Raw genomic sequence first — 23,504 nt, 5'->3', positions numbered from 1 at the left:
GATTGAATACAACAGGCCCCTGGCGGCTTCTGTCCAGGGAAGTAACACTTGAACCAGTCTATGCTTGTAAATTTTCCTGTGAGTCGAGTAGTTGTTTCCGATGCACAACTGCAGGTTTATTGTAACCCTTGGACCAGCACATTCACGATGAAGCACAGAAATTCCATCGGGATTCAATACAACTGGCCCTATGATGGCTTCTTTTCAGGCAAGTAACACTTGAACTGGTCTGTGCTTGGAACCTTTCCTGTGAGTCCAGTAGTTGTTTCCGATGCACAACTGCAGTTTTACTGTAACCCTTGGACCTTCACATTGACGATGAAACACAGAAATTACATTGGGATTCAATACAAGAGGCCTCTGGTGGCTTCTGTCCAGGCGAGTATTACTTGAACCGGTCTGTGACCGAAACCTTTGAGTCTAGTAGTTAATTACGATGCACCACCGCAGGTTTACTGTAACCCTTGGACCTTCACATTGACGATCAAACACAGAAATTGCTGCGGGATTCAATACAACAGGTTCCATGCTGACTTCGGTCCAGGCAAATAACACTTGAACCGGTCTGTGCTTCGAACCTTTCCTGTGAGTCCATTTGTTGTTTCCGATGCACAAATGCAGGTTTACAGTAACCCTTGGACCTTGTCTGGCGTGAGGTCGGTCGCTTGACGGCGCGTTCGGAGAGGCCATGCCCGTTGTCGGCGCGCCGTGAGTCACGGTGGCTCCCACTGGCTCGTATCGCTTGCAGCTGGGCGTGCCGGGGCTGTCCTCACGAGGGGAAGTGACGCATCTCTCATAGCCTCTCCTTCCCAAGTGGCTCTTTCCGCCTTCCCGTGGTGCCAGACGTTAAGCTCGGCACTCTGCCTTGCGACAAAAGGGAGAGCTGCGACCCAACCCGATGCGAAAGCGAAGGGTGCGTGGCACAGGGAGAACTGTGTCGAGGGACCGAACATCAGTACCTTTGTTCGCAGGGCACAGACCACAGGTGCTCTGCATGCCGGTAACCTCGTTTGTCGGCGTGTGATCGCGGCGCAAGTCGGCATGGGTGATTCGCCGCGCCCCTGGGTAACCGGGGCGTGTTCTGCCAAACCCAGGAGGTGGTGATACCGCCTGGGCCAGGTTAGATGGGTCCAGACCGCCGAACGACTGGGTGACCGGCCCGCCACCTGAGTAGAAGCGGGTCCTTGGCCGAGAGGAGGAAGCTCGGGCTAGTAGGCAGCGAAGGGCGAGGGGTGCATCCGCCTCTCCGGAGTGCGGGGTGCAGTTGCCGAGGAGCGTCGAGTGAAATCGTCGACGACGGAGCCACCGATGGGGACCAGTGCGCTGGCGACGGCGCGCTGAACCCAGCAGCTCGAGAGTTCTCTTGGCCGTTGGGGCGAGGCTGGTGGGCGAGCTGCAGCAGTCACCCCCCCCCCCCCCCCCCATGCCAGCGGAGCCAGTCTGGGGCAAGAGACGGGCTCCCAACCTTTTTTCACTCGTCAGTCAATATGGCTGACCAAGAGACGAGTGATTCGCGTGCGCTTTCGAGGGCGAGTGTTTCTACCGTCCCTACCTAGCAGGAGGAAGTGGGACATGATGATGAAAACGTTTATGATCGACATTGTAGAATGAGCCAAATCTTGGATTCAAGTGTGAAGAATGGCAAAATCAGCCAGGCTGCGGTCCTTGCAATAATGAATGCGCTCGCTGCCTGGGCTATTGCTAATGCTAACCTAGAGGAGCGTCTCGAAGAGCTTGAGAAGCAAAAAGGCCAGACTAAGACAACAGCCAGCTAAAACATGCGCCGGACTGGTAGCGGAAGCCGCAACTAAGGCCCAAACAACCAAAGAAACAATAGCCAAGATCTCAAAGAAACCAGACACGGCAGTCTTTCTAAGACCCCTTCCTGGCCAGACCATTAAGAAAGTTCAAGAAATCTTTACCACCACTATTGACCCTGCAAGAGACAAAATTAAAATAAACAATGTCAAAGCCACAAAGAATGTAGTAGTTGTAGATCTCGCTACTGAGGAAGACAGAGACAAAATATTGAACAACACTAAACTAAATAAAGCCATCAAATGTGAACCACCTAAGAAGCGAAATCCGTTCGTGATTTTATATGATGTACCAGTTGCATTAACAGAAGGAGATATCTATGAAACAATGTAAATCAGAATTTTGAGGATATTGAATGGGAAACCTTCAAAAATGAATTCTAATTGCGTTTCAAAACGTGGCCTCGGGAACGGGACGCTGTCCATCACGTCGCCGAGGTCTCCGGAAAAATGTGACGCAAACTTACCACTATGGGCAAAATATACATCGGGTTTCATGCCATTAATGTCAGAGACTGTCTAGTAGTCCCCCAATGCCACAACTGTGGCGATCTGGACCATGTCCACAAACATTGCGACAGGAAGCCAGCCTGCTCCAGGTGTGGGGCGGATGACCACGTAAGAAAAAACTGTAACAAGACTGCAACCTGCATCCCATGTACCAAAAGGGGAAGGAAATCCTGCAGCACCACTGGAAGGAACTACCCGATGTACAGGATGTTGGAGCAAAGGTTAATCTCCCGAATCGACTATGTCTGAGGTCACACTCAGGAGGCCAAAAAGGAAATCCCCAAGCAAGAGGCTGAGGGACGCTCTTAGGGCGAATAAATTCAGAGAACTTATTCAAAAATTACTCAGTCACAACCTCAGACAATTGTAATGAAAGATGTAAGCATACAAACAGACCCTTGTGAACAACAAGACGCTCCCTCTCTTCCCAGCTGGGGATACAGGTCTACCAAAGATCATTCTCGACCACAAAGGCATCCTGTACTAGGGAGTTCACTGAAATCTGATTGCACAGAAACAGTCTCAACCAAACAGGTCCAAAGTAATGAAGCAAGTAGTACAAGTCCATCCTCAGATTCACCATCTCAGAGAGGAATGGGAATCGATCCCTTACGAATTTACAACCTGGAGCACGCACTGCAATTATCTCGATTAGAGGAGCCGGCCGTACTCACCACTGCATTAAGACATGTGGTATGTGTCGGCCACGAATACGGGAGAGACGTCACCTTTCCAGTCATGGAGGCTGTGGACAGAATTCAGCTCAAGACAGTGAATCTCCCCACCGACTTTGGGGCCCTACGAGACCTAGTCAAAAAGATATTCGAAAGACGCAACGAAAAATTCGATACTGATGAATTATACAACCAATCCGTCATAACAAATGGTAGAGTAGCCCACAACTGGTCCAAAAACTGGCCAGAATCACATATTCACACCTACTTCCCACGTGAGCCAATTAAACGTGAGTCAGAGCAACACACATAATGTCAAACAAGTCTTGCAGGAACTCCGGAAGGTGGTAGAGGAGAAGAGTCCAGACGTACTCTGTTTGCAGGAACCGTACTCCCAAACAGGGCGGATCCCATTCATGACTCTGAGCACTATGGGACTTAACAGCTGTGGTCATCAATCCCCTAGAACTTAGAACTACTTAAACCTAACTAACCTAAAGACATCACACACATCCATGCCCGAGGCAGGATTTGAACCTGCGACCGTAGCAGTCGCGCGGTTCCGGACTGCGCGCCTAGAACCGCGAGACCACCGCGGCCGGCGATCCCATTCATGGCTGCCAACTGGCAAGTGATACACTGTGGAGCAGAGCCAAAGGCTGCAGTCGTAATTGAACACTCAGAGCCACAGTCCTTGCGCAGTTTTCTGACGAACACTGCAATGTCGTGGAGCTGCAATCGCCTACAGGAGTGCTATACATCACTAACATGTACTTCCAATACGGAAGAGAGATAGACAAATTTTTGGATAAACTTACACAAGTAGCCACGGCATTGCAGGGACGACAGATACTCATGACTGCAGACATAAATGCAAAGTCCCCCCTATGGTTCAGTGGCACACAAGACGATGGTGGACAAAAGGCAGAGGAAACAATCATGGCACTACAACTGGTGGTTGCCAACCAACAAGGGAACCCCCCCCCCCCCCACCACCACCACCACCTAATGCGGCGGTGGGGTAGTAGGCACAAATATCGATGTTACACTAGTAACACGAAATCTTACCACAAAAGTTGCCAACTGGAGAGTGTGGAACAGAACAACCACCAGTGATCACAACTTAATCACTTTCACTATAGGGGAAAGGGAGTGCCACTGGGACATGGGGTGGGAGAGACAGTTCAATTATAACAAGACCAACTGAGACCACCTCGAGGAAGAGTGCGACATCCCGACATTGCTGGAGGGTGATGAAAAAGTTGAGGAGTACGCCGAAGAACTGGTACAAGCGATTACCAGGGCGGTACGAGCAGCTGTACCAACCAGGAGGAGAGCCGTTGTGGCCACCCCCACACCATGGTCTGCCGAACTAGGACAGATGAACCAGGCTGTAAGGAGGTACTACCAGCAAAGTGTCATCTGGGGAGAAAACAAAGATGGTTGCGGATCTACAGAGAAAGTAAGGAGCAATTTCAGCAGTAGCTTAGGGCAGTAAGGATCAGAAGTTGGGAAAACTAAGTGAAAAGCCAATTGGGTACGGACCCCTGGGGAGTCCCGTACAAACTAGTACAGGAAAAAATAAGATCACCAATGGTGCTATCCACCGTCAGGGATGGGGACCGGATGACGGGCACATGGCAGGAAACTGCCGAGGCCCTCCTTCGGATCCTGTTACCTGACGATGTGGAGGAAAATGACACAGAAGAACAGAACAGAATAAGAAGAGAAGACCTAAGGGCATATGAGAACAACACCAGAACCTACCCTTTCTCTGAAGCGGAAGTTGCTGCCCAGATCAAGGCCCTAAAAGGAGAAAGGCTCCTGGCCCAGATGGCATTACTGCGGATGTGGTGCAATTCCTCGCCCCCCAGCTGCTAGCTCCTCTCACTAAGTTATACAACGACTGCCTTAGACTCGGGAAATTCCCAGCAATCTGGAAAAAAGCAAACATAATCATAATCAAAAAGGGTCCAGATAAAGATCCCACTGAAATCGTACAGACCCATCTGCCTATAGACATACTGGGCAAACTTTTTGAGAGGCTACTGGCAAACAGACTGACAGCACACTGTATACTGTGCGGGAAGAGTGACAGACAATTCGGTTTTCGGTCTGGGTGTTCTGCGTCTGACGCGATCGCCCTGGCTGCCGAGGTCTGTTACTCCGCCCTGCACAAGTATGTCGTCGGCATCATGGTGGACATCAGTGGTGCCTTCGACAACCTGTGGTGGCCCTCACTCTTTCCCCGCTTGCGGGAGAAGAACTGTCCAGGGCTACTATATGGCTGTCTGAGGAGCTATTGTGCAGACAGGGAGGTCTGGCTATCGGCCCCTAGCGGCAAAGTTAGTAGGACAGTGACCAAAGGATGTCCTCAAGGTTTTGTCCTAGGACCCCTCTTCTGGGATATCAACATGGAGCCGCTACTGGAAGACCTGAAGAGCAGTGACGATGTGCTAGAGGTCATAGCATACGCAGACGACCTCCTCCTGCTGGTCGGCGGCCGTAGCCGCGAGGACTTAGAGCCTAAAGTGGAGAGAGCCATAACCATACTTACATCATGGTGCCACAAAACAAAAATTACTATCGCGTCCAATAAATCAACGTATCTCTTACTCAAAGACCAACTGGTCAGAAATCCCACTGTGAGAATCAATGGCTCGCCAGTTCTTTGGCGCCGCGAGGCCCGATATTTTGGTGTAGTCATCGAGGAGAGGTGGAACTTCGCGTCACACATTGATACCGTGTCTCAAAAATCCTTAGTATTGCTAAAGAACCTCATTGGAATAAGCCACAAACGCTTTCATCTTCCACCCAATTTAATCAAACTATATCACAATAGTATTTTAACATCAATAGTAGGATACGGATCAGGGGTCTGGGCACACAGAATCCCGAGGTTCATGCCTGCTATGGCCGTAAGAAGACTGCAGCGTAACATGCTCCTACGTTCAACAGGGGCATACAGGACAACACCTGGAGGGGCACTTCTTGTGCTAATGGGGATCTGTGCACTGGACATTAAAATCCGTGAGCAGGCCGTCTGGTACTGGGCGAAGAAGGAGAATAGGGCTAAGATAAGGAAGATAATTGGAGTTTACGCTGGGGATAAAAATGCGATTAGAAAGAGAGGGATCGAACTATGGCAGGAACAGTGGAACAATGAGGATACGGGGCGCAGAACATATGAGCTGTTACTGGACATAGAGGAACGAGTAAAACTTACGTACTTCATGCCTACGAGAGGAATGCTGGACTTTCTTAATGGACGTGGACCCTACCCCACATATCTATGTCGGTTTGGGAAGCAGGCTACACCTGCGTGTGACTGTGGTGCTGTGCAAGGCACCCCTGAACATGTGCTGTATGAGTGCCACCTCTTCGATGACGCAGCCAACGACCTACGTCAACAACTTCCGAATAACGACACGTACCATCTACTAAGGCATGACAACACCTTCAATGTCTTCAACAAGCTGACAGACGAAATCTCGAAAAAAGTCCTTAAGAACTTTCTAAGGGACAACCATTAATCAGTAAAAAATTACACCAAGACAGACTAAGTGCACATTTCCTGTTCCGCCTGGCCGGGACTTGGCCAGCCGCTTCACGGCTGGAATCCGCCTTGCTCTGGACTAGGGGGGTGGGTGTAGAATAACCGGATAGGACCACGCACCAATTATGACACTAGATGTAAAATTAGGTTAGATGTAGAAGATACGATAAGGCTCTTAGGACAGACTGCAGCAAAACTAAGTTACTGGCCAGCCCAGTGCCAGGGGAATGCCCACTGGGATTAGCTCAGTGGGCCAGGCCAACATCCATCAGGTTTATAGAGCACTGGCACACCTGTAACGCTACAGGTAGCATAAGATTTTTCGTAGATTAAGTAGAATAAGGACCCACATAGCGGTAAGAACGTAATTAAGATTACCTGTAGAATAAAACAGAGAGCAGCATTCTTCTGTATGATAATAGGACCCACTAATGTACTTAGGTAGTGGCTTAATATGGATAATGTAATGAATTGAATAGAGATTTTTTTTTAAACCAAACCTTTGGACCTTCACATTGACGATGAAACACAGAAATTGCATCGGGATTCAATACAACGGGCCCCTTGCTGCTTCCGTCCAGGCAAGTAACAATTTAACCTGTCAGGGATTGGAACCTTTCCTATGGGACCAGTAGCTGTTTCCAAAGCACAATTGCAAGTTTACTGTAACCCTTGAACCTACGCATTGACGATGAAACACAGAAATTTCATCGGAATTCAATACAACATGCCCCATGACGGCTTCTCTCCAGCCGAGTAACACTTCAACCGGTCTGTGCTTTGAACCTTTCTTGTGAGTCCAGTTGTTGTTTACGATGCACAAATGCAGGTTTACTGTAACAATTAGACCTTCACTATGACGATGAAACACAGAAACTGAATGGGGATTCAATAGAAGAAGCCCCATTGGGGTTTCTGTCATGGCGAATAACACTTCAACCGGTCTGTGCTTGGAACGTATCCTGTGAGTCCAGTAGATGCTACCGATGCACAACTGCAGGTTTACTGTAAACCTTACACTTTCACATTAACGTAGTAACAAAGAAATTGCATCGGGATTCAATACAACAGGACCCATGCCAACTTCTGTCAAGGGGAGTAACACTTTAACCGGTGTGTGCTTGTAAATTTTCCTGTGAGTCAAGTAGTTTTTTTCTGATGCTCAACTGCAGGTTTACTGTAACCCTTGGACCTTCACATTGACGATGAAAACAGAAATTGCATCGGGAATCAATACAATATGTCACATACCAGCTTCTGTTCAGGCGAGCAACACTTGAACCGGACTGTGCATGGAACCATTTCTGTGAGTGAAGTAGTTGTTTCCGATGCACAAGTGAAAGATTTACTGTATCCCTTGGACCTTCACATTGACGATGAAACACAGAAATTACATCGGGATTCAATAAATATGGTCCCATGCCGGCTTCAGTTCAGGCGAGTAACACTTGAACCGGTCTGTCCTTGAAACCTCTCCTGTGAGTCTAGTAGTATATTCCGATGCACAACTGCAGGTTTACTGTAACGATTCGACTTTCACAAGGACAATGTAACACAGAAATTACATCGGGCTTCAGTACAAAATGTCCCATGCCGGCTTCTGTCAAGGCGAGTAACACATCAACCGGTCTGTGCTTGGAACCTGTTTCCGATGCACAACTGCAGATTTACTAAAACGCTTTGACCTTCACATTGACGATGAAACACAAAAATTGCATCAGGATTCAATACAACAGGTCCCATGCCGGCTTATGTCCAGGCGAGTAACACTTGAACCGAACAGTGCTTGCAAACTTTCCTGTGAGTCCAGTAGTTGTTTCCTATGCTCAACTGAACATTTACTGTAACCCTTGGACCTTCACATTGACGATGAAACACAGAAATTGCATCGGGATTCAGTACAACATGCCGCATGCAGTCTTCTGTCCAGGCGAGTAACACTTGATGCGGACTGTAATTGAACTTATTTCTGTGAGTCCAGTAGGTGTTTCTGATGCACAAATGCAGGTTTGCAATAACCCTTCGACATTCACATCGAAGATTAAGCACAGAAATTACATTGGGATTCAATAAAACGCGCCACTTCCGGCTTCAGTCCATGCGAGCATCAATTCAACCTGTCTGTTCTTGGAACCTTTCCTGTGAGACCAGTAGTTGTTTCCGATGCACAACTGCTGATTTACCGTAACCCTTGGATCTTAACATTGACAATGAGACACAGGTATTGCTACGGGATTCACTACAACAGGCCTCATTCCGGCTTCTGCCCAGGCGAGTAACACTTCCACCGGCCTGTGCTTGAAACCTTACCTGTGAGTCTAGTAGTTGTTTCCGATGCGCCACTGCAGGTTTACTGTAACGATTTGACCTTCGCATTGACGATGAAACACAATAATTGCATCGAGATTCAATACAAAATGTCCCAGAAGGATTCTGTCCGGGCGAGTAACATTTCAACCGGTCTCAGCGTTGAACCTATCCTGTGACTCCAGTAGTTGTTTCCGATACGAAACTGCAGGATATCTATAACCCTTGGACCTTCACACTGACGATGAAGAAAAGAAGTCATATCGCGATTCAAAGCAACAGGCGCCATGCCTTCTTCCGTCCAGGCGAGTAACACTTGATGCGGTCTGTGCTCGGCAACTTTTTCTGTGAGTCCAGTAGTTGTTTCCGATAGACTAATGCAGGTTTAAAGTAACCCTTGGAATTTCACATTGACGATGAAGCATAGAAATTGCATCGGGATTCAATACAAAGGTCCCTAGGCGGCTTCTGTCCAGGCGAGCAACATTTGAAACTGTCTGTGATTGCAACCTTCCAGGTGAGTCCAGTGGATCTTCACATTGACGATGAAATACAATAATTGCATCGGGATTCGATACAAATTGCACCCTGATGGCTCCTATCGAGGCGTCTAACACTGCAACCGGTCTGTGCTTGGGACCTTTCCTGTGAGTCTAGTTGTTGTTTCTGATGAACAACTGAACGTTTCCCTTAACACTTGGACCTTCGCATTGACGATGGAACACGAAATTGCATCGGGCATCAACACAAATGGCCCCCTGCCGGCTTCTAACGAGGTAAATAACACTTCAAACGAACTGTGCATGGAAGCTTTCTGTGAGTCCAGTTGTTGTTTCCGAAGCACAACTGCAGGTTTAGTGTATACCATGGACCTTCACTTGAAGGCGAAACGCAAAAATTACATCGGCATTCAATACAAAAGGACGATGGTGGTTTCTCTCCAGACGAGTTACACTTGCACCGGTCTGTGCTTGAAACATTTCCTGTGAGTCCAATATTTGTTTCCGATCCAAAACTGCAAGTTTACTGTAACCCTTGGACCTTCACATTGACGATGAGACACAGAAATTGCATCGGGATTCAATACAATAGTCCCCATACCGGCTTCTATCAAGGTGAGTAACACAACAACCGGTCTGTGCTTGGAACACTTCCTGTGAGTCCAGTTGTTGTTTCGAATGCACAAATGCAGGTTTGCAGTAACCCTTGGACTTTCACATTGATATTGAAACACAGCAGTTGTGTAGATGATTCCGATGCACAACTGCCGGTTTACTGTATCCCTTGGACTTTCACATTGACCATGAAACACGGAAATTGCATTAGGATTCAATACGGCATGCCCCATGCTAGCTTATGTAGAGTCGAGTATCACTTCAACCGGTCTCTGCTTGGAACCCTTCCTGTGAGTCCAGAAGTTGTTTCCGATGCTTAATTGCAGGTTTTCTGTAACCCTTGGACCTTCACATTGACGTTGAAACACAGAAATTGCATCGGAAATCAGTATAAATGGCCCCCTGCCGGTTTCTATCGAGGCGAGCAACACTTCAACCGTTCTGTACTTGGAACTTTTCCTGTGAGTCCAGTAGACGTTTCCAATGCGAAACTGCAGGTTTACTGTAACCCTTGGACCTTCACCTTGACGATGAAACACAGAAATTGCATCGGGATTCTATACAAATGGCACCATGCCGGCTTATGGACAGGCGAGTAACACTTCAACCAGTCTGTGCTTAGAACCTTTACTGTGAGTCCAATTGATGTTTCTGATGCACAACTGCAGGTTTACTGTAACACCTGGACCTTCGCATTGACGATGGAACACAGAAATTCCATCGAGATTCAATACAAATGGCCTCCTGCCGGCTTCTATCGAGGCGAGTAACAATTGGCTCAAATGGCTCTGAGCACTATGGGACTTAACATCTATGGTCATCAGTCCCCTAGAACTTAGAACTACTGAAACATAACTAACCTAAGGACATCACATACATCCATGCCCGAGACAGGATTCGTACCTGCGACCATAGCGGTCACGCGGTTCCAGAATGAGGCGCCTAGAAGCGCACGGCCACACCAACCGGCTGGCGAGTAACACATAAACCGGTCTTTGCTTGTGAATCCAGACGTATTTCCGATGAACAACTCCAGGTTTACTGTAACCTTTGGACCTTCATATTGACGATGAAACGCAGAAATTGCATCGGGATTCAATACAACAGTCAACATGCCGTCTTCTGTTCAGCCGATTAACACTTGTACCGCTCTGTGGTTGGAACGTTTGCTGTGAGTCCTATAGATGTTTCCGATTCACAACTGCCGAATAACAGTAAAAATTGGAGCTTCACATTGACGATGAAACACAAAAGTTGCATGGGGATTCAATATAATAGTCCCCATGCCGGCTTCCATCGATGCAACGAGCACTTCAACCGGTCTGTGCTTGGAACGTATCCTCTGAGTCCAGTGTTCGTTCCCGATACACAACTGCAGGTTTACTGTAACCCTTGGATTTTGACATTGATGATGAAGTACACAAATTCTATCGGCATTCAACACAAAAGGCCCCACGCGGCTTCTGTCAGGTTTACTGTAACCCTTTTGCCCACACATTGATGATGAAACACAGAAATTGCATTGGGATTCAATATAAGTGGCCCCATGCCAGCTTCTGTCCAGGCGAGTAACACTTCAACTGGTCTGTGCTTTGAACCTTTCCCGTGTATCCAGTAGTTGTTTCCGATCCACAATTGCAAATTTACTGTCATCCTTGGACCTTACCTGACGATGAAACACAGTAATTGCTTCGGGATTCAATACAAAGGGCCGATGGTTGTTTCTTTCCAGGCGCGTAACAGTTGACGCAGTCTGTGCTTGAAACCTTTCCTGTGAGTCTAGTAGTTATTTCCCATGCACCACTGCAGCTTTACTGTAACCATTGGACCTTCACATTGAAGGTGAAATACAGAAACTGCATCGGGATCTAATACATCAGGCCCCATGCCGACTTCTGTCCAGGCGAGTTATACTTCAACCAGTGTGACCTTGGAACCTTTCCTGTGAGTCCAGTAGTTGTTTCCGATTCATAACTGCAGGTTTACTGTACCCCTTCTACCTTCACATTCGCGATGAAACAAAGAAATCGTATCGGGTTTCAATACAACATGCCCCATGACGGCTTCTATCGAGGCAAGTAACACTTTAACCGGTCTGTGTTTGGAACCTTTCCTGTGAGTCCAGTTGTTGTTTCCGAAGAACAAATGCAGGTTTGCAGTAACCCATGGACCTTTACATTGACGATGAAACACAGAAATGGCTTCGGAATTCAATACAACATTCCCTATGCCGGCTACTATCCAGGCGAGTATTACTTCAACCGGTCTGTGCTAGGACATTTCTATGATTTCAGTAGTTGTTTCCAATGCAGAACTGCAGTCTTACTGCGTACCTTGGCCCTCCACATTGACGACGAAACGCAGAAATTACATCGGGATTCAACACAACAGGCTCCATGCCGTCTTCTGTCCAGGCGAGTAACACTTGAATTGGTGTGTGCTTGGAATCTTTATTGTGAGTCCAGTTGTTGTTTCTGATGCACAACTGCTGGCTTACTGTAACCCTTGGACCTTCATATTGACGATGAAACACAAAATTGCATCTTGATTCAATACAACAGAGCCCATGCCGGCTTCTGTTAAGGTAAGTAGTACATCACCCGATCTGTATTTGGCACCTTTCCTGTGAGTACAGCAGGTGCTTCCGATGCACAACTGTAGGTTTAATGTAACTCTTGTACCTTCACATCGACAATGGAACACAAAATTTGCATCGAAATTCAATACAATTTTTCCCATACCGCCTTTTGTACACGCGGTTGACACTTCGACAGGTCTGTGTTTGGAACCTTTCCTGTGAGTCCTGTAGTTGTTAGCGACGCACAACTGTAGGGTTTACTGTAACACATAGACCTTCACATTGACGATGAAACACAGAAATTGCAATGGGATTCAATACAACAAGCACCATTCCGGCTTGCGTCCAGGCGAGTAACACTTGAAACTGTCTGTTCTTGGAACCTTTCCTGCGAGTAACGTAGTTGTTTCCGATGCGCAACTGCAGGTTTATTGTAACCGCTGGAACTTCACATTGACGATGAAACAGAATTCATATCCGGATTCAATACAACAGGCTCCATGCCAGCTTCTGTCCACGCGAGAAATACTTCATCCGGTCTGTGCTTCGAATTTTTGCTGTCAGTCCAGAAGTTTTTTCCGATGCACAACTGCAGGTTTACTGTAACATTTGGACCTTCACATTGACCATGAAATACAGGAATTGCATCGGGATCCAATACAACAAGCCCATTGCCGAATGGTGTCCAGTCGAGTAACACTTCATCCAGTATGTGCTTGGAACCTTTCCTTTGAGTCCAGTAGTTGTTTGCGATGCACAACTGCAGGTTTATAGTAACCGCTGCACCTCCACATTAACGATAAAACACAGAAATAATATCGGTATTCAATACAACAGTCTCCATGTCAGCTTCTGTCCAGGCGAGTAATACTTCATGCGGCCTGTGCTTGGAACCTTTCATGTGAAACCAGTAGTTTTTTCTGATGCACAACTGCAGGTTTGTTGTAAACCTTGGACCTTCACATTGACGATGAAACACAGAAAGTCCAGCGGCAATATATAAATATAGCCCCACGACGGCTTCCGTCCATATGAGTAACACGTCAACCAATCTGTGGTTGGAAAGTTTACTGTGAGTCCAGTAGGTTTCTCAGATGCACAACTGCAGGTTACTGCAACTCTTAGCCCTTCACATTGACCATGACACACAGAAATTACATCGGGTTTCAATACAAGCCCCATGCGGGCTTGTGTCCAGCCGAGTAACACTTGAAACTGTCTGCGTTTGGAACATTTCCTGCGAGTCAAGTAGTTGTTTCCGATGCACAACTGCAAGTTTGTTGTAACCCTTAGTCCTTCAGGTATAGATGAAACACAGAAATTGCATCGGGATTGATTACAACAGGCACCACGCTGGCTTGTGTCCACGCGAGTAACACTTGAAACTGTCTGTGCTTGGAACCTTTACTACGAGTCAACTCGCTTTTTCCCATGCACAACTGCAGGTTTATTGTAACCGCTCCACCTCCACATTGACGGTGAAACACAGAAATCCTATCGGGATTCAATACAACAGGCTCCATGCCAGCTTCTGTCAGGCGTGTAATAGTTCATCCGATCTGTGCTTGAAATCATTAATTTGAGTCCAGTAGTTTTTTCCTATGCACACCTAAAGGATTGCTGTAACCCTTGGACCGTTACATTGACGATGAAATACAAATCTTGCATCGGGATTCAATACAACAAGCCCCATGCCGGCTTCTGTCCGGGTGAGTGACACGCCAACCGGTCTGTGGTTGGAACCTTTCCTGTGAGTCCAGTAGTATCTTCCGATTCACAACTGCAGGTTTCTTGTAACCCTTAGACCCTCTCATTGACGAGGAAACACAGAGATTGCATCGGATTTCAATAAAACTAGGCCAATGCCGGCTTCTGTCCAGTTGAGTAACACGTCAACCGGTCTGTGGTTGGAACTTTTCCTGTGAGTATAGTTTTTTTTTTTCGATGCACAACTTCGGCTTTACTGTAATCCTTAGACCTGCACATTAAAGATCAAATACATAAATTGCATCCGGATTCAATACGACAAGCCCCATGCCGGATTGTGTCCAAGCGAGTAACACTTCAAACTGTCTGTTCTTGGAACCTTTCCTGTGAATCCAGTGGTTGTTGGCGATGCACAACTGCAGGTTTCTTGTAACCATTGGACAATCACATTGACGATGAAACAGAGAAATTGCATCGGAATTCAATAAAACTAGCCCCAATGCCGGCTTCTGTCCAGGTGAGTAACACGTCAACCGGTCTGTGGTTGGAACTTTTCCTGTGAGTCCAGTAGTTTTTTCCGATGCAGAACTACAGGTTTACTGTAACCCTTACACCTTCACATTGACGATCAAAAGCTAAAATTGCGTTGGGATTCAATAAAACTAGCTCCATGACGGCTACTGTCCGGTAAGTAACACACCAACTGGTCTGTGCATGGAATCTTTCCTATGAGTCCAGTAGTTGTTTGCTATTCACAACTACCGGTTTACTGTAACCCTTTGACCATCCCATTGACAATGAAATACAGAAATTGCATCGGGATTCAATACAACATCCCCATGCCGGCTTGTGTCCAGGCAAGTAACCCTTCAACCGGTCTGTGCTTGGAACTTTTCCTGTGAGTCCAGTAATTCTTTGCAATGCACAACTGCAGGTTTCTTGTCACCCGTGAACCTTCACATTGACGATGAAACACAGAAATTGCATAGGAATGCTATAAAGCTAGCGCCATGCCGGCTTCTGTCCAGGTGAGTATCACGTCAACTATTCTGTGGTTGGAACTTTTCCTGTGAGTCCAGTAGGTTTTTCCGATGAACTACTGCAGGTTTACTCTAACCCTTAGATCTTCACATTGACGATGAAATACAGGAATTGCATCCTGATTCAATGCAACAAGCCCCATGCCGGCTTGTGTCCCGGCGAGTAATACTTGAAACTGACTGTTTTTGGAACCTCTCCTGTGTGTACAGTAATTGTTGGCGATCCACAACTGCAGATTTATTGCATCGGAATTCAATAAAACTTGCCCCAATGCCGGCTTCTGTCCAGGTGAGTAACACGTCAACCGGTCTGTGGTCGAAACGTTTCCTATGAGTCCAGTAGTATTTTCCGATACACAATTGCAGGTATGACGTAACCCTTGGACCTTCACGTGACGATGTAACAGAGAAATTGCATCGGAATTCAATAAAACTTGCCCTAATGCCGGCTTCTGTCCAGGTAACACGTCAACCGGACTGTGGTTGGAACTTTTCCTGTGAGTCCAGTAGTTTTTTCCGATGCACAACTGCTGGTTTACTGTAACCCTTAGACCTTCACAATGACGATGATGAACAGAAATTGCGTTGGGATTCTGTAAAGCTAACCCCATGCCGGCATCTGGCCAGGTGAGTAACTCGTCAACCGGTCTGTGGTTGGAAGTTTTCGGGTGAGTCCAGTAGTTTTTTCCGATGCACAACTGCACGTTTACTGTAACACTTGGACCTTCACATTTACGATCAAAAAAAGAAATTGCGTCTGGATTCTATGCAACAAGCCCCACGCCGGCTTCTGTCCTGGTGAGTAACACGTCAACCGGTCTGTGGTTGGAACTTTTCGGGTGAGTCCAGTAGTTTTTTCCGATGCACAGCTGCACGTTTACTATAACCCTTAGACTTGCACATTGAAGGTGAAGTACAGATATTTCATCATGATTCAGTACTAAAAGCCCCATGCCGCATTGCGTCCAGGCGAGTAACACTTCAACCGGTCTGTGCTTGGAACCCTTCCTGCGAATCCAGTAGTATTTTGCGATGCACAGCAACAGGTTTGGTGTAACACTTAGACATTCACATTAACGATAAAACACAGAAATTGCATCAGAATTCAATAAAACTAACCCCATGCCGGCTTCTGTCCAGGTGAGTAACACATCAACTGGTCTGTGGTTCGAACTTTTCCTCTGATACCAGTAATTTTTTCCGATGCACAACTGCAGGTTTACTGTAACCCTTAGACCTTCACATTAAATATGAAATACAGAAATTGCAACGGGATTCAATATAACAATCCGCAAGCCGGCTTCTGTCCGGGCGAGTAGCAGTTCAACCGGTCTATGCTTGGAACCTTTCCTGTGATTCCAGTAGTTGCTTGCGATGCACAACTGCAGGTCTGTTGTAACCCGTGTACCTTCACATTGACGATGAAACACAGAAATTGCATAGGAATGCTATACAGCAAGCCCCATGACGGCTACTGTCCGGTAAGTAACACACCAACTGGTCTGTGCATGGAACTTTTCCTCTGAGTCCGTTACTTTTTTTTCGATTCACAACTGCAGGTTTACTAATATTCTGTGACCTTCACATTGACCATGAAATACAGAAATTCCATCGGGATTCGTAGCAACAAGCCCCTTGCCGGATTGTGTCCAGGCGAGTTACACATCGACCGGTCTGTGCTAGGAACCTTTCCTGCGTGTCCAGTAGTTGTTGGCGATGCACTAGTGCAGGATTGTTGTAATCCCTGCACCTTCACATTGACGATGAACCACAGAAATTGCATCGGAAATCAATAAAACTTGCCCCAATGCCGGCTTCAGTCCAGGTGACTAACCCTTCAACCGGTCACTGCTTGGAACCATTCCTGTGAGTCCAGTAATTGTTTGCGATGCACAACTGCAGGTCTGTTGTAACCCGTGTACCTTCACATTGACGATGAAGCACAGAAACTGCATAGGAAGGCTATACAGCAAGCCCCATGCCGCCTTCCGCCTAGGTGAGTAACACGTCAAGCGGTCTGTGGTTGGAACGTTTCCTCTGAGTCCACTAGTATCTTCCGATTCACAACTGCAGGTTTTTTGTAACCCTTAGACCTTCGCATTGACGATGAAACAGAGAAATAGCATCGGAATTCAATAAAACTAGCCCCAATGCCGGCTTATCTCCAGTTGAGTAACACATCAACCGGTCTGTGGGAGGAATCTTTCCTGTGAGTCCAGTAGTTTATTCCGATGTACAGCTGCTGGTTAACTGTGACCCTTAGACCTTCACATTGACGATGAAAAACAGAAACTGCGTCGTGATTCAATACAACAAGCCCCATAACGGCTTGTGTCCACGCGAGTAACACTTCAACCGGTCTGTGCATGGAATCTTTCCTATGAGTCCAGTAGTTGTTTGCTATTCACAACTGCAGGTTTACTGTAACCCTTTGACCATCCCATTGACAATGAAATACAGAAATTGCATCGGGATTCAATACAACATCCCCGCGCCGGCTTGTGTCCAGGCAAGTAACTCTTCAACTGGTCTGTGCTTGGAACCTTTCCTGTGAGACCAGAAATTGTTTGCGGTGCACAACTGCAGGTTTGTTGACACCCGTGGACCTTCGCATTGACGATGAAACACAGAAATTGCTTAGGAATGCTATAAAGCTAGCGCCATGCCGGCTTCTGTCCAGGTGAGTATCACGTCAACTATTCTGTGGTTGGAACTTTTCCTGTGAGTCCAGTAGGTTTTTCCAATGAACAACTGCAGGTTTACTCTAACCCTTAGACCTTCACATTGACGATGAAAAACAGAGATTGCATCGGGATTCAATGCAACAAACCCCATGCCGGCTTATGTTCCTGCAAGTAATACTTGAAACTGACTGTTTTGGGAACCGTTCCTGTGTGTACAGTAGTTGTTGGCGATCCACAACTGCAGATTTATTGTAACCCTTGGACCATCACATAGACGATCGCAATTCAATAAAACTAGCCCCACGCCGGCTTTTGTCCAAGTGATCAACACGTCAACCGGTCTGTCGTTGGAACTTTTCCTGTGAGTCCAGTAGTTTTTCCGATGCAGAACTGCAGGTTTACTGTAACCCTTAGACCTTCACACTGATGAGCAAAAACAGAAATTGCGTTGGGATACAATACAACTAGCCCCATGACGATTTCTCTCCAGTTGAGTAACACATCAACCGGTCTGTGGTAGGAACTTTTCCTGTGAGTCCGTTACTTTTTTTTCGATGCACATTTGCAGGTTCACTAATACCCTGAGACCTTCACATTGACGATGAAATACAGAAATTGCATCGGGATTCAAAGCAACAAGCCCCATGTCGGATAGTGTCCAGACGAGTGGCACTTCAACCAGTCTGTGCTGGGAACCTTTCCTGTGAGTCCAGTTGTTGTTGGCGATGCACAAGTGCAGGTTTGTTCTAACACTTGCACCTTCACATTGACGATGCAACACTGAAATTGCATCGTTATTCAATGAAACTAGCTCCAATGCAGACTTCTGTTCAGGTGATAAACACGTCAACCGGTCTGTGGTTGGAACTTTTCATGTGAGTCCAATTGTTTCCTCCGATGCACAACTGCAGGTTTACTGTAACACTTAGACCTTCACATTTACGATCAAAAAAAGAAATTGCGTCGGGATTCAATACAACAAGCCCCATGCCGGTTTCTGTCCATGTGAGTAACACGTCAACCGGCCTGTGGTTGGATCTTTTCCGGTGAGTCCAGTAGTATTTTCCGATGCACAATTGCAGGTTTTTTTGTAACCGTTAGTCCTTCACATTGACTATAAAACACAGAAATTGCATAGGAATTCAATAAACTAGCCCCATGCCGGATTGTGTCCAGGCGAGTAACAAGTCAACCGGTCTGTGGTTGGAACTTTTCCTGTGAGTCCAGTAGCTTTTCCGATGCATAACTGCAGGTTTACGGCAACCCTTAGACCTTATCATTGACGATCAAAATCAGAAATTGCGGCGAGATTCAATACAACAAGCCCAGTGAAGGCTTCTGTCCAGGTGAGTGACACGTCAACCGGTCTGTGGTTGGAACCTTTGCTGTGAGTCCAGTAGTATCTTCCGATTCACAACTGCAGGTTTTTTGTAACCCTTAGACCCTCTCATTGACGGTGAAACACAGAAATTGCATCGGAATTCAATAAAACTAGCCCCATTACGGCTACTGTCCGGTAAGTAACACACCAACTGGTCCGTGCATGGAACTTTTCCTCTGAGTCCGTTACTTTTTTATCGATGCGCAACTGTATGTTTACTAATATTCTGAGACCTTCACATTAACGATGAAATACGGAAATTCCTTCGGGATTCATAGCAACAAGCCCCTTGCCGGATTGTGTCCAGGCGAGTTACACATCGACCGGTCTGTGCTAGGAACCTTTCCTGCGAGTCCAGTAGTTGTTGGCGATGCACTAGTGCAGGATTGTTGTAACCCCTGCACCTTCACATTGACGATGAACCACAGAAATCGCATCGAAAATCAATAAAACTTGCCCCAATGCCGGCTTCCGTCCAGGTGATTAACCGTTCAACCGGTCACTGCTTGGAACCATTCCTGTGAGTCCAGTAATTGTTTGCGATGCACAACTGCAGGTCTGGTGTAACCCGTGTACCTTCACATTGACGATGAAACACAGAAATTGCATAGGAATGCTATACAGCAAACCCCATGCCGACTTCTGGCTAGGTGAGTAACACGTCAAGCGGTCTGTGGTTGGAACGGTTCATGTGAGTCCACTAGAATCTACCCATTCACAACTGCAGGTTTTTTGTAACCCTTAGACCTTCACATTGACGATGAAGTAGAGAAATAGCATCGGAATTTAATAAATCTAGCCCCAATGCCGGCTTCTCTCCAGTTGAGTAACACATCAACCGGTCTGTGGTAGGAACTTTTCCTGTGAGTCCAGTAGTTTTTTCCGATGTACAACTGCTGGTTTACTGTTACCCTTTGACCTTTACATTGACGATGAAAAACAGAAATTGCGTCGTGATTCAATACAAGAAGCCCCATAACGGCTTGTGTCCACGCGAGTAACACTTCAACCGGTCTGTGCATGGAATCTTTCCTATGAGTCCAGTAGTTGTTTGCTATTCACAACTGCAGGTTTACTGTAACCCTTTGACCATCCCATTGACAATGAAATACAGAAATTGGGTCGGGATTCAATACAACAAGCACCATGGCGGCTTCTGTCCATGTGAGTAACACGTCAACCTGTCTGTAGTTGGAACGTTTCCTCTGAGTCCAGTAGTATCTTCCGATTCACAACTGCAGGTTTATTGTAACCCTTAGACCGTCTCATTGACGGTGAAACACATAAATTGTATCGGAATCCAATAAAACTAGCCACATGCCGGCTTCTGTCCATGTGAGTATCACGTCAACCTGTCTGTGGTTGGATCTTTTCCGGTGAGTCCAGTAGTTGTTTGCTATTCACAACTGCACGTTTACTATAACCATTGGACCTGCACATTGAAGATGAAGAACAGAAATTGAATCGGGATTCAGTACAAAAAGCTCCATGCCGCATTGTGTCCAGGCGAGTTACACATCGACCGGTCGGTGTTTGGAACCATTCCTGCGAATCCAGTAGCATTTTCCGATGCACAGCAACATGTTTAGTGTAACACTTAGACCTTCACATAAACCATAAAACACAGAAATTGCTTCGGAATTCAATAAAACCTACCCCATGCCGGCTTCTGTCCAGGTGAGTAGCATTTCAATCGGTCTATGCTTGGAACCTTTCCTGTGAGTCCAGTTTTTGTTTGCGAAGCAAAGCTGCAGATTTACTGTAACTGTTAGACCTTCACATTGACTATGAAACACAGAAAGTTCATCCATTGCGGCTTGTGTCCAGGCGATTAACACATCAACCAGTCTGTGGTAGGAACCTTTCCTGTGAGTCCAGTAGTCGTTGGCGATGCACAAGTTCAAATTTTTTGTAACACTTGCACCCTCACATAGACGATGAAACTCTGAAATTGCATCAGAATTCAATAAAACTAGAGCCAATGCAGGCTTCTGTTCAGGTGAGTAACACGTCAACCGGTCTGTGGTTGGAACTTTTCCTGTGAGTCCAGTAGTTTTTTCCGATGCACAACCGCATGTTTACTGTAACCCTTAGACCTTCACATTGACGATGAAATACAGAAATAGAATCTGGATTCAATACAACATGCGCCATGCTGGCTTGTGTCCATGCGAGTAACCCTTCAACCGGTCAGTGCTTGGAACCTATCCTGTGAGTCCAGTAGTTGTTAGCGATGCACAACTGCAGGTTCGTTGTAACCCTTGGACGTTCATACTGACGATGAAACACAGAAATTGCCTCGGAATTCGATATAACTAGCCCCATGCCAGCCTGTGTCCAGGTGAGAAACGCATCATCCTGTGTGTGGTTGAAGCATTTCCAGTGAGTCCAGTAGGTTTTTCCGATGCACAAGTGCAGGTTTACTCTAACCCTTACACCTTCACAACCACGATGAAATACAGAAATTGCATCGGGATTCAATACAACAAGATCCTTGCCGACTTGTGTCCTAGGCGAGTAACCCTTTAACCGGTCTGTGCTTGGAACGTTTCCTGTGAGTACAGTAGTTGGCGATGCACAAGTAAAGGTTTGTTGTAACCCTTGCACCTTCACATTGACGACGAAGCACAGAAAGTACATCGGAATTAAATAAAAGTAGCCGCCTGCGGGCTCCTGTCCAGGTGAGTAACATGATAACCGGTCTGTGGTTGAACTTTTCCTGTTGAGACCAGTGGTGTTTTTCCGATGTACAACTGCAGGTTTACTGTAACCGTTAGACCTCCACACTGATTATGAAACACAGAAATTGCATCGGAATTCAGTTCAACACGCCCCATGCGGAATGTGTCCAGGTGGCTAACACTTGAAACTGTCTAAGCTGGGAATCATACTAGCGAGGGAAGTAATTCTTTCCGATGCACAACTTCAGGTTCATTGTATCCGATGTACCTCCGCCTTGGCGATGCAGCGCAGAAATCGTATGGGGTTTCAATACAACTGGCTCCAAGCCAGCTTCTGTCCAGGCGAGTTATACTTCATCCGGTCTGTGCTTGGAACTTCTCCTGTGAGTCCAGTAGATGTTTGCGATGCACAACTACAGGTTCGTTGTAACCCATAGCCCTTCAAAATGACGATGAAACACAGAAACTCCATCGGAATTCAATACAACAGGCCCCATGCCAGCTTCTTTCCAGGTGAGAAACACATCATCCTGTGTGTGGTTGGAACATTTCCTGTGAGTCCAGTAGTATTTTCCGATGCACAACTGCAGGTTTACTGTAACCCTTAGATCTTCACATTGCCGATGAAACACAGAAATTGCATCGGGATTTAATACAACAGGCCCCATGCCTGCTCGTGTCCAGGCATGTAACACTTGAAACTGTTTGCGCTTGGTCCATTTCCTGTGAGTCCAGTAGTATTTTCTGATGCACAACTGCAGGTTTGTTGTAACCCTTCGACCTTCACATTGACGATGAAACACAGAAATTGCGTCGGGACTCAATACAACAGACCCCATGCCGACTTCTGTCCAGGCGAGTAATAATTCATCCGATCTGAGCTTGGAAACATTCCTGTGAGTCCAGTAGTTTCTTCCGATCCACACCTGGAGGTTTAATGTAACCCTTCAACCTTTACATAGACGATGAAGCACATGAATAGCATCGGAATTCAATAAAACTAGCCCCATGCAGGATTGTGTCCAGGCGAGTAACACTTCAACCGGTCTGTGCTTGAGCCTTTCCTGTGAGTTCAGTAGTTGTTTACGATGCACTACTGCAGGTTTGTTGTAACACTTGGACCGTCATATAGACGATTAAAGACAGAAATTGCATCGGTATTCTATAAAACTAGCCCCATGCCGGCTTCTATCCAGGTAACACATTTACCGTTCTTAGCTTGGAACATTTCCTGTGCGTCCAGTAGTTTTTTCCGATGCACAACTGCAGGTTTACTGTAACCCTTGGACATTCACATTGACGAAAAAATACAGAAATTGTATCGGGATTCAATACAACAAGCCCCATGCCGGCTTGTGTCCAGCTGACTAACACTTCAACCAGTCGCTTTTCGATCCTTTCCTGTGAGTCCAGTAGTTGTTTCCGATGCACAACTACAAATTTTTCTGTAACCC

The sequence above is a fragment of the Schistocerca piceifrons genome, chromosome 7, assembly GCF_021461385.2.
Source record: "Schistocerca piceifrons isolate TAMUIC-IGC-003096 chromosome 7, iqSchPice1.1, whole genome shotgun sequence".
In the NCBI taxonomy this organism is placed as follows: Eukaryota; Metazoa; Arthropoda; class Insecta; order Orthoptera; family Acrididae; genus Schistocerca; species Schistocerca piceifrons.
This window is presented reverse-complemented; position numbering follows the sequence as displayed.